The sequence below is a fragment of the Cnephaeus nilssonii genome, assembly GCF_951640355.1.
Source record: "Cnephaeus nilssonii genome assembly, chromosome: 1".
NCBI lineage: Eukaryota > Metazoa > Chordata > Mammalia > Chiroptera > Vespertilionidae > Cnephaeus > Cnephaeus nilssonii.
This window is the reverse complement of record NC_137072.1, coordinates 64,722,553-64,735,723: the sequence shown is the minus strand read 5'-3', so window position 1 is coordinate 64,735,723 and position 13,171 is coordinate 64,722,553.

Genomic DNA, 13,171 nt, shown 5'->3' with positions numbered 1-13,171 from the left:
TGGTGCTTTACACATGTACTTTGGAGATTTGAATGTGGAGGTTATGCTTGTCAAGATCTGAAAAATGAGTCAACAACGGGGGTGGGTGGGGCAAGAGGGAAGGGAATCATTAGTAGCTAAGGAGATGGCACGTGCAACGATGAGGGAGCTCAGGAAGTCAGGGGACTGAGAGAAGGCCGGGCAGCTGGATCAGAGAGAGCGAGGGCAGCTAGGGATATAGAGATTGACATCGCAGGGTCTGGAGATACCCTGGCAGCAATCGGAAGCCATTGGAAGGGCTTCAAGCAGGGGTGGGGGATGTGATAGGACCAGATTTATACTTTCAAAAGGCAAACTAGAGGGGTTCTGTTTCTTCTCCTGTGTACATGTCTCTTTGTACGAGGATATGCAGTTCTCTATAGATGCAGACAGGGTTTGTTATTTTCTTCTGTTAAGCTTCTATCTTTATTTACCCCATAAGTATGTAATATTTCTCTATGTCTGTAGGGAAGTGGATACTTGGAGAAAGTAAGTGAGCCAGAGATCATCAGAGAAAGCAGGAAGTGTCCCTAGAATAAGATTCGTAAGTCCCAGGAGGCACACATAATCGCCATTTATGGTGTAAGCCAGTGATTTTCAACCAGTGTGCTACAAGAATTTTTAAAATATGTCATACCTGATTATTTGGTCAGGGGCTCTGACCTCTTTTCACTTAAATGATAAAAAAAATGATAACAGCCAACACAACAATGGCCATCTGCTGTGAATGAATCAAAATTATACCCATTTTTGGTCAGATCAGCAAAAAGTGTATTTTTTTGTGTGTGTCGCAGAATTTTAGTGATTCATTTATGTGTGCCAGGAGGTGCAAAAGGTTGAAAATCGCTGGTGTAAGCTAAAGGATTATTCAAAGGTCTTCAGAGGAGAGCTGACTGCCCAGTTTTAATCATCTGTCTCTGGGATGATGAAGGCCCTGGAAGACCCTAAAAATGTATAGTTTATGCTAAAAAGGCACACTAAAGTGAATTAAGTGGGACATTTTTACTGTTACCTCTAGGGTCTGTAAACACTGTAAACAATACAAACATGGAATGGAAAAGGGAAAGTGGCAGAAATTGCATTGGACATAGGGACGTTGTTGGGGGTAGGGAGATAGGGAGGGGGTGTCCTATCCTAATATTAGATGGAGGCTAGACTCTACCATGTTCTTGACTTTTGGCCAGGTGTCCAGTAGTTTTAAGCTTTTTCAAGAAATAAGAGCTATGAGAGGGTTCCAGTCAACATGGCAGCAGAGGTGAATGCAGTACTCTAATTCTCCCTTAACCACGTCATAATTACAACCAAACTACAGAACAACCATCATTCAGAACCACCTGAAATCTAGCTAGACAGAAGTCCTATAACTAAGGAGATAAAGAAGCCACATTGAGACTGGTAAAAGGGGCGGAAATGCAGAATGGGCTCCTCTCTCACCCACCTGCCTCAGATAAAAATCAGGAGGGATATTCTGGCTGTGGAGGTCCCCCTCAGGAGCGAGGGGTCCCAGCCCCAAACCAGGCCTTCTAGCCCAGGGTTCCAGTTCCCAGGAAAAGAAGTGCCTGTAACTTCTGGCTGTAAAAGCCAGTAGAGATTGTGGCTGAGTGAGACAGAGGACTTCTGGAGTCCCAGGTGTTCCTCTTAAAGGGCCCACGCACGGAATTACTCAGAATCACTCCCTCTCAGCTTAGTGCTGTAGCAGCAGCTCAAAAGGCACCAGAGTCGTATGGGGAGAAACTGAATTGTCTGGCTCCAGTGCAAGGGCTGGAGAGGCAGCTTTCTCCCAGACAGAAGTGCTGACAGAGGCCATTGTTCCTTTGCTGAGCCCTTCCCCAATAGAGCCGGCAGGTGGGCATCATATCTGAGTCTCCATCAACCTGGCTAATACTATTCACCTGGCCCTGGTGATTCCCTGAGACCCTGCCCCACCTTAACTTGTTATTATATTAATACTAGTGGCCCGGTGCATGGGTTCGTGCACACTGAAAGGAAATTAATTAGAATTCCTGGGGTGGCATTGTGGCTCAAAGGATGTTTGTGGAGTGAGCGGGGGTAGGAGGGCGTGTTATTATATTAATACTAGTTATTATATTAATACTAGTGGCCCGGTGCATGGGTTCGTGCACACTGAAAGGAAATTAATTAGAATTCCTGGGGTGGCATTGTGGCTCAAAGGATGTTTGTGGAGTGAGCGGGGGTAGGAGGGGGGAGGAGAAAAAGAAAGAAAGCTCACGCACAGGTGGGGGACACACCCTGGAGCCAACCTACCGTGGTCCCTCCTTGGCCAGACGCACCTGGGTGGTGCTGAGGCTCGAGTGGAGTAAGCGGGTCCCTCTGGCAGGTGGGGGTCCCTCAGCCTGGCCTGCAGGGATCAGGCTGAAACTGGCTCTCCAGCATCCCCTGAGGAGTCCCAGAATGTGAGAGGGCACTCTGCAAAGTTGCCGTTGTACAGGGTGTGGAACGCAAACGCAAGTGTGCAGGAAACCAGATTTGGGGCAACAGTGCCCCAGCAACAACATAACCCACAGCCAAAGGTGGAATCGTGAGGCCCTGCGAGGAATTGGGCTCCCTCCTCTCTGGTTTTGGGGTGCGTCACCCAAGAACTGCTGCTGCCAAGTCACCACAGCTCGGCAGCTCCTGCATTGAGCGTCTGCCCCTGGTGGTGAGTGTGCATCATAGGTATAGGCCGGTCAGATGGTTGGATGGTTGGATGGTCACTTAGCCTTTTATATATATAGATTTTTCTTCTGATTTTAAAAGTAATTAAAATTAAAATATATTTGTGGGCACCTAAAAGTATCATAGGTCCTAGATACTGTGGCACTCTGCTTGATGGATAAGTCAGCCCTGTTGGTGACTACCCCCTCCTTAAATTATGACATAAAAAACTATATATATAAAAGCCTAAGAGACCTTCCGACCGTCAGACTGTTCGGCTGTTCAACCGGTAGCTATGATGCGCACTGACCACCAGGGGGCAGACGCTCAATGCATAGGAATGGAAACATGGAACAGACTGATGAATCTCAGAGGGAAAGGGGGAGGGTGGGAAGAGATTAACCAAAAATCTTATATGCATACTAGAGGCCCAGTGCATGGATTCCTGCACCAGTGGGGTCCCTGGGCCTGGCCTGCGGGGTTGGGCTGAAACTGGCAGTCTGACATCCCCCAAGGGGTCCAGATTGTGAGAGGGCGAGGCCGGGCTGAGGGACCCCACCGGTGCATGAATCTGTGCACTGGGCCTCTAGTAATAATTATAAAAGGAAACTCAACTTAGGCCAAGGTTGTAAGAAGAGCTCTCCTGGAAGTCTGTAGTCCATGCCTAATGTCCAGGCTGAAATTTCTGGTTGTTCTGCAAACTCTTGAGCGTCTGAGAAGGTAATTCCCCAAAAGTAAGGAATTGTATGATGTTTTCTTTGATGGGTAAGCATCTCTCAACCTCAAAAAGCATCAAGTATAATGGTGTTTAAGAAACTACATGAGTATTTTGGGGTTAAAAAAACTGTATATATATATATATATATCTTACCTTATAATAGACAAATATGCAAATTGACCGCACCTTCGCTACACCCAAGCCACGCCCACCAACCAAGCCACGCCCACCAACCACGCCCACCAGGAAACCATTGCAGGGACGTTGGGGTGTGGCGGAGCCCAAGGCTGGGAAAGCCTCGGGCGGAGGCTTTCCCGGCCTTAAGCACCATCAGGGAGCCTGCACGGATCGCAGGAAACCACTGCGGGTCGGCTCCTGCGATCCTTAGCAGGGATGTTGGGTGCGGCCGAGCCCAAGGCCACCTCCCGGGGCCAAGCCCCGACCCTGAAAGAAGGCAGAAGGCGGTGGCCACAGCCAAGGCCTGGGTCCCCGGTGCCGGCAGAAAACTGGTGCAGGCAGCCAGGTGAATGATGGTCTATTGCACGAATCTTCGTGCAAATGGGCTACTAGTATATATATATATATATATATATATATATATATATATATATATATATATAGTTGAAAGTATTACATGTGTCCCTCTAGTCCCCCATTGACCCCCTCCAGCCCACACCTACCCCCCACCCCTCCACCCCAGGACCTCACCACCACCCCAGCCCACACCTACCCCCCACCCCCACCCCAGGCCCTCACCACCCACTGACTGCATCCATGGGTTATGCATACAAGGTCTTTGGTTGATTACTTCCCACCCACCCTCTGTCCCCCGCCTTCCCTCCGAGATTCTGCACTTTGTTCCATACTTCCATGTCTCTGGATCCACTTCATCAGAGAAAATGTAATATTTGATTTTTAAGTATTTAAGAGAATTTGACCTGTCAGAGTAATATTTTAGCTTTATAATTCCCCATTAAATGTAAATTTGAGCAATTGATTTAGCTCATGATTCTAAGTTGAGGCGTTATAAGTTTACTTTTAGATTTTAACTTACCTAAGAACATGGGAAGGGTTTGTTTGTTTAGGCAGTACTTGAAACGGAAATAAAATATGTTAAAAATTCTTTAAGGTGAATGTTAAAATTGTCTAGATTTATGAAGAGAATTATATGTTTTTAAAACTGCCACTTCTTAAAAGCTTATGTTTGAATAATTTTAATACTAATTTTTAAAATGAAACTCTTTCTCTTTGTGCATAAAAACCACCCCTAAGGACATTTAAAAAAATGTTTACTACAATGGAGGAAACTTATTTTAGACTAGGAGCCCGTTGCACGAAGTTTCGTGCAATAGACTTTTCCTTCACCTGGCTGCCGGCACCAGTTATCCGCCAGCAGCAGTTTTCCTCTGACCACCCGCCAATCAGAGCGCCTCCCGCCAGCACGATCGGCCACCCCGAGAGGAACTCCGATCGGGAGGCGCTCTGATCGGGCGGGTGGCCAGAGGAAAACTGCTGCTGGCGGAAAACTGGTGCCAGCAGCCACGCAATCGGCCACCCCGAGTTCCGCCACCAGCGTCTTCCGCAGCGCCGGCCTAAGCAGCGCCAGCCATTTAAGCCGGCGGGAGGAGCGGGGGTCGGGGACTCGTGAGTTCCCGCCCCCCGCTCCTACCGCCAGCCAATCGGCCACCCTGAGTCCCGCCCCCTGCGCCTCCAGCCGGCCCAATCGTGGGCGTAGCGGAGTGATGGTAATTTGCATATTACCATTTTATTAGGTATGATAAGTGATAAAGAGAACAGGTTTTGTCAAAGCCCTGTGTCAATCAATCACTATGTCACCTTCCTTTAAAACACACTTAAAATCTTTCCATCAGTACCTGATCTCTCAAACACAGCGTCTACCTTGGCCCAGGCTCTCTGCCTTTGCATTATTTATCTGGCTATTTATTCCACCCAGATTCTTCTTTGGACTCCCTGGGTGCGAATTAGACCTTTTGGAAGCAGCCTCAAAATTTTCACTCACCAGGGTCCGTCCCATTTACCCTCATTTACCAGGATAATAATTCCTTAAACAGTGCCCTGGTGGCCCGAGTAAATGGATGCCCCTTTCACATTGTCTAATTTGCATCCTGAGCATGATTTAGCCACCCAGCAACATCTAGAATTCTATTTTTACTTATCTCATGAGTTAACTTTCTAGTTTCTTTGATAACTATTCTCAGAGCAGCCGTATCATATTGCTTGGATAAGGAAAATCCTAAAGCCTCTGTACTAACGTGGGTTATTTTTTGTTGCTATAAGAAAATACATTTTCTTATGCAGAGTATCAATTTGTTTTTCTTTTTTAATATTTTTAAGATTTTACTTCAGAGAGGAAGGGAGAGGGAGAGAGAGAAATATCAATGATGAGAGAGAATCACTGATCAGCTGCTTCCTACATGCCTCCTACTGGGGATCCAGCCGCAATATGGGCATGTGCCCTGATTGGAATCCAACCTGACCTGCTGGTTCATAGGTGGACGCTCAACCACTGAGCCATACCAGCCGGGCAAATGTGAAGGTCATGACATTCCTATAGGCAGGTAGCTTAACAGGTATGTTAATTTCGCACTAAAATTACCAAGTCTTCGTTCCCTGGGATAGTGTGCACACACTATAGTGTGTTTGCCTACTCTTCAGGCCTCCCAAGAACTGTTCCTCCCACCCGTCCACAGGGTTGATTCTGCGCAGTAAGTTTGTACTCTGTGATGGCCGCTGTTTCCTGTTACAGTTGATTGACTAAGGAGGGGAATACCATCTAAACTTGGTCATTCCTTTTTGGGAAATGGAGACTTAGAGATCCGGGCTCTAGGGAAGCCATCCTGCACCTTCACTCAGGGAGCCCATCTGGAAGGAGGGGGAGGAGCGGGGAGAGAGGGAGAGAGACAGCCGTGCCCAACAAAGCAAAGGTGGGTAGGGCTGAGCAGCTTAGGAGAGGCAAAGCAGCTGAGTTCTGATAACTTTCTGCTTTCATTTCCTTGTGAACATGAGTACACATCCTGTCCTTGCAATCTGTCAAGTGACCCAGCCTCTGGTAATAAAGCCTCATTCATCCTAGGTTACTCTGCCTGCGTTTCAAGTTCTTTGAAACCCAAAGAAGTTTGTAAAGGCCACTTCCTCAATAGTAGTCAGATAATCTGACGCTTAAAACTTTAATTCTTTAGGGAAAAAAGTAATGCACTCTTGAAAGAAGGCTCCTAGTCTAAACAGTTTTATCGTGTTCTACTGAGTTAGGCCATTCCCAGCTCAAAGCAAATACAGTGCAGTTAAGTTCAATCTGCAAAATCAACGTGAATATACATAGAAATAAGCACGTGGTCGTTTTCCCTTGATTTCCTCAGGAACTTGTACTTCCCAGTGGAGATTTGTGAATTCTGTAATATATCCCGTTCAGCAGCTTAGTTCAGATCTTTTAACAGACATTTAATAAGCTTATACAGGTCGCGCCAATATGGGGGATACAAGGTGAAGATTGGTCTCTTGCCTCTAGAGGTGTGCCCAGCACGTGAAGAGAGCCCCCTTCCTCCCCTTTCCTGTCCTTGCTCTGCAGGGAGAAGGGGCGTGGTTACCAGGATCAGCTAACTCATCTAGACAAACCGCCTACCTTGGAGTCTGATCTGGTAGAAAAGGACTGAGCAGGAGACCAGGTTTGCAGGCTGGGCTGTGCCAAGGCTAACACAGCTCTGTGGAGCCTTTGCCTAAGCCAGTTTTCCTGTTTATCTTCATACCAGTAAACTGGGCAAAGGGTAACCGAGAAAAGGGCTCTCCTGGGCAGAGCACTTCAGGACTCAGTTGTAGAAGACAGCTGCTACTCCATGTATATTATGCGGAAATGGATTTTGAAAAAGAGAATTAAACACAAACTTGCTGCAGGGGCCGGAGGAGAGGGCTCTGGGCGGGGCTTCTGGGATGACTCTCAAGAACATACTGCAGAACGGGAATCAGAGACTAAAGGAGGAGGACCTGTGGTTGCAGAGGCAAACTTCCATGCCATCCAGGACCAGCTGCCGTAGGACACCCAGGAAGCTAATGGTACCAGGACCTGCCAGGAAACCCCAGGACAGCGCCTGTCAGAGGAAGACAGCTACAAAGGGAAGATGGACTCTGGCTCTCTCCCACCTAAAGTAACAGCAACAATGCTCATCCTAAAGCTAGCACTTACTAATGCTATGTGTCCGGCTAAGCAATGTATGTCATTAACTCAGTTCTCCTAACAACCCTAGGAGAGATTATCCCTATTTTACAGACGAGGAACATGGTATAAAGAGAGAGCAAGCATTTCGAGTGCACATAGGTCGTAAGTAGCAGTAGGGATGTGCATGCATCTTGTTGATGTCATCTGCTTCATGTCTAGAACCCCAGCTGTAAGGAAGCCTGGGGAGCAAAGCATGGCTTTGGGTTTTCCCACCTCTGCGGGTTTCAAAGACACCCTGGAGGATAGTCAGGATGGTGGCTGCGTGGCTGTCCAGCATATCCATCCCAGCGAGGCAGTCACAGACCCAGGCGAAAATGCGACAGCAACAGTGATTCCATGCAAACAGATGCAATGCACCTAGCCTATTTGTCATCTGTTACCCTAAGATTAGCTCACTGCAAAGCCCTATCAAAGCAATGCAGAGTTTAGATTGTATCTGTGCACATTCCTGTTTGAATAAGGCCTAAATTAGATTGTGATCTGTGTTTATTTCATTGATACAGAATTACAAACTTAAGTTTTGTGTTTCAAAGTTACTCATTTTGGGCAAAATATGGAATACTTTTCTTTAAAAACATGCAAACAAACTCTGAATATTGATTACGAGTTCATTGGAAGTTAACAATTCCCTTAATTTTTCAGGACCAAACTCAAAAGTCACTCTTTTGTGAAGTTTTCCCCTCTGGATTTGAGTACTTTTGTTTACTAATTGTATTCTTTTCTATTAAAAAATCTGTATATGTCTGTACTAGATTCCTAGGGCTGTCATAACAAAGTACCAGAGTCAGGGTGGCTTGAGTAACAGATATTTATTTTCTCACGGTTCTGGAGGGTAGAAGTTCGAGACCCAGGTGTTGGAGGTGTTGGTTTCTCTTGTGGCCTCTCTTGTTGGCTTGTAGATGGCCATCTTCTCTGTGGGTCTTCCCTCTGTGTGCCTGTGTCCTAATCTCTTCTTATAAGAACACAAGTCATATTAGATTAGGGCCCATCCCAATGACCCCACGTAAATGTAATTACCACTTAAGTTCCCTGTCTCCAAATACGGTCACATTCTGAGGTACTGAGGGTTAGGGCTTCAACGTATGAATTTAGGGGACACAATTCAGCCCATAACAATGTCCGTTGCCAATTAAACTATTGTCCTTTCAGCATAATAAAGAAGTTATTCTTTTACAGAGTGCTTTCCTGTGTAGAATCTCATGTGAACTTCACACGGGGCAGGATGGAGATCCCCATTTTATTTTATTTTTAAATATATATTTTTATTGATTTCAGAGAGGAAGGGAGAGGGAGAGAAAGATAGAAACATCAATGATGCGAGAGAATCGTTGATTGGCTGCTTCTGGCATAGCCATCAACCTGGGCATGTGCCCCATCCAGGAATTGAACCATGGCCTCCTGGTTCATAAGTCAATGCTCAACCACTGAGCCACGCGGCTGGGCAAGAGATTCCCATTTTACAGGTTTGGAAGATGAGGTTTATGGAGGCAAGGTGACACCCTTGAGCTTACACACGGGATGGGTGAATCTGGGGTTTAAGTCTGGGTTTTCTGGTTCATGGTCCAGCTCTCCCACAGCCCTGACTGTGATCTTGTAGATGGACATGAGAGTTTCACTGGGTGCACATGGAAACCTTTGGGGAAAGGTAATGTAGGGGCAAAAATTTGAAACTTATGACCAGCTAGATGCATTTTAATTTTATGATTATAGTTAAGAGGAAGAGAGTGAGAACTGTCTGGTGTATGCCAGCTCAGAGGGGCAAGGGGCACAAACAGAGGGTATGGAGTTGTGCACAGCAAAGAAGAGAATCGGTGTCTTCAAAGACTCCACAATGTTCCCCCAGTCTACTCATCAGACTTGTGTATCATCAAATTGACAAATATTTTAAAGCATTTGTTTCATTCACAAAAGTAAACATAAATAAATAGAATAACACCCATGACATCTCTCATTAAATATACTGCGTTATGGTTTTCACTAATTACCATGAAGCCTCTAAATGATAGTGTTCCCAGAAATAGAAGAACATTGTAATAATCTCTAGAATCACCCCATAAAGATGAAGGCATTTACTGACTTTTAGCCATTTTTCTATTGATCACCAGAAGAAATGAATGGCTGTTCTGATACATGTAAGTGCACAATTAAAACACTATAAAAAATCCAGTAATACTAGTAATGTAAAGCTATTTCCTAATATATAGAAGTAGGAAGTATACAGTACTGGTAAGCAGTTGAGGAGTATAAATGAGCTCTGTGTCTGATGCTTCACTCAGCTCTACAGTCACACATAAAAGCTCAGAGCACATTATTTGAAATTGACGTTGGAGATCAATCAACACACCAGAGAATGTGTAAAAACCTTCCATGGTGCTTTACAGTCTTCTCTATATCTTTTACAGATAATAATGACCATGTGTTCTCTTTATGACAATGAAAAAGACACCATTGGTACATATAATGTAATTCTATTTTCATTTGCTAATTTTTTGGGAAAATTTATTTTAAAATATATTTTAATATAAAATATACGTATAAATATACCAGTATTTTTATGAAAGTGTATTACTATTATGCTAGCGTCATCAAAACTTACATTCTTTGGCCTTTATACCAGGCCAAAAGAGAGACATTGGCTATTTTGACAACCTTAAAACAACTCCACGAATGTCAACAACAGCATGGCCTTTAAGACCAAATCCAGCAACCACAACTTCATTGTTTTCCTCAATAAAGTGCGAACAGCCACCGCTGCTTGAGCAGATGCATGGCAGAATTCGACCCTACTTTTTCCAGCACCTCCAAAGGGCTTGGCCCTCAAGGCTGTGCCGAATGGGTTTCTTATGCTGTTGATCATCCACTTCTGGTCCTGTCAGTGGCTCCGAGCTTCCTGAAGACTGTGACACTGGTCCACCCTGCCCGTTCTGCTGGCCTGAGCGAGAGAGAGGCAACACGTGCTCTTCTGCTAATTTTTGGTGGATATTATAAACACCCAAAAAGAATGGAGGAAAAGAAGAAAAGCAAGGAAGGTTTAGTGGAAGACATGAGCTTATAGGGGTGCCAGTCGTTAATTATTGCTGCTCCACTCAAAATGTACCTTGTATTATGTTTCGTGGCGATGGGACAGACCCTTCAAACACTTCTTGTTTGTAATGAACACTTTATTAGACTTTGTTAGTAAACAAAGGTTTCAGAAGGACACTGCAAGAGGAAGGGGCTTCTTTTCTGGTTCTGGTTCTTCCATTGTGTTTCCCCAGGACTGGACACATGTGCCCACATGGGCAGAAGTAGCAGCAGACACAGCAGGCTCCCCGTGGTGGAGGTGCTTGGTGCGATGGGGCAGGGGAAAAGGAGTTTGGGGCACAAGGGCAGATCCCTTTGCCAGTGAGTGTGTCTGCACAGGCTGGGTCCCAGCTGTTGTGAGTGGAGCCCGATAACATCCCAGAGTTGCTGCCTTGGCTAGAGAATTGCCCTCAGCCACATTGGCACTGCCTCGCAGGCCCCGGAGGCTCTGTCACCCTCTCACCCGTCCCTGAACTGTCCTCTGACTGACTGATGAAGGAGGAAATGACCCGAACGCCATGTCTATGTGCTGTAAATGTTAATTATTAACTATCCTGTGCCCAGCAAGGTAAAAGAAGTATGTCCCTCTCTGTTTTACTTTTTATCCAATCCCACAGATGTGCCCGCTTTGCTTTCTCCTGCCCATCTCTTTTTCTGTGCTGCCCTGTGATATGGATTTACCATTTGCCTCTATTATGAAGGAAACAACGTGCCCTCCTCCCCAAATCAGGCCCACTTCTGAGTCCACTGAAATTGCTAACCTTACGGTACTGCCCACATGGCAAGAAGCGCTTTGTATCTGAGAGAACGCCACCATGCCCCCAACAGTCACAGATCTGAAAACTACTCATTTATGCTGCTCAACACCAAACTGGAGAGCTTCAACGAAACACCTGAATAACACCTGGGAGCTTTTCAATTCACAATCTAGATGCGATAAGTGTTCCAAGAGATGTGGAACGGAGTGCATTCTCTCCCAAGCGATGTGAGTTGCCTCTGGGACAATTTCCCCACAGTCTGCAGAGACCGGCCAGAGCACCTGTGGCTGAGAGAGGGCTCCCAGCTCCTCACTGCAGTTCCCCGAGAAGAGCGGAAATCTGGAATGGAGTCTTTGGTCTTAGTCGGCTTCATGGCCTGTGTCAGATATAGGAACCCAATCGACCATGATTTATGAAAGAAACCACTAGGCGTTCTAAATCAGTGACAAGCTAATTATTCATTTGGAATAAATAATGGGAAAGACTCATTCTCTGCTGAATGGACAAGAAGTTTCGGGAGCATCTGCCAGATCCTGTTCATTCTGCAGGAAAAGATAGCGGAAAAGGCCACATTGTAAGTCAGCCTCCACGGGAAGCAGCGATTGCCAAGCTTGTTCTCCTGCATGTGGTACTCTTCAGGGAGGCATCACACCATGCGTAACCTTTTTCTGTGTGGACTCCCGTCTTTCTTCTTTGGCTTCTCTCGGGGACTTTCAGCGTCTTCTGCAAGAACACATGTTCTTCCAGCCCAGCATCTTGACAAAGGCGAGTCTTTTTGGCAGCAGGGCCATTAATGAGAGCAGTGCTGGCGTAAACCTAGGAAGCCAGGCACAGGGGAGAGCAGTGACCCAATTACGGACAGCTGCTTGAGCCTCGCTTCTCTGCACTTTAGTTTCCCCAGCAGAGTGGCACAGACCCCACCATCGTTAACATTTAATTTAGATTTAGTTTGTCTGCACAGGCTGGGTCAACGAAAGAGCAGCCTGTTGCCTATAAAAGGTCAAGCCCCCTTGAGGTCATTCTGAACTGTACCTGCTCAGACCCAAGCAATGCGTAGAGGCAGCTTTTCAAGGTCTTTCCGGTTTCTAAAGGCTTCCCCCTGCTGCAGGAGTTTTGCAAGATGAACTTAAGATCTATGTGAAGGGCTGCAATAACTTATGCAAAATCCTCCTCCTACTCCCCTGTGATTGTGCTGGAAAAAGAACCAAGAACTAAAATGAAAGACCAAGACATAGGTTTTATAATATAAAGAAGGAAACCAAATAGCAATCTTAGTGATGGGATTTTTTTCTTTAATTCTTTATTGTTTGAAGTATTACATATGTCTCCTTTTCCCCTCATTGACCTCTCCCCAGCCCTTCCACCCCCCAACACATGTCGTCACCCCCCCTAGTGTCTGTGTTCATTGGTTATACTTATATGCATGCACACAAGTCTTTTGGTTGATCTCTTACCACCTCCCTCCTTCCCTGCCTTCCCTCTGAGGTTTGACCGTCTGTTCAATGCTTCTCTGTCTCTGGATCTATTTTTGTTCATCAGTTTATGTTGTTCATTATATTCCACAAATGAGTGAGATCATATGATATTTATCTTTCTCTGACTGACTTATTTTGCTTAGCATAATGCTCTCCAGGTCCATGCATGCTGTTGTGAATGGTAAGAGTTTTTCTTATTTACAGCAACATAATACTCCATTGTGTAGATATACGACAGTTTTTTAATCCACTC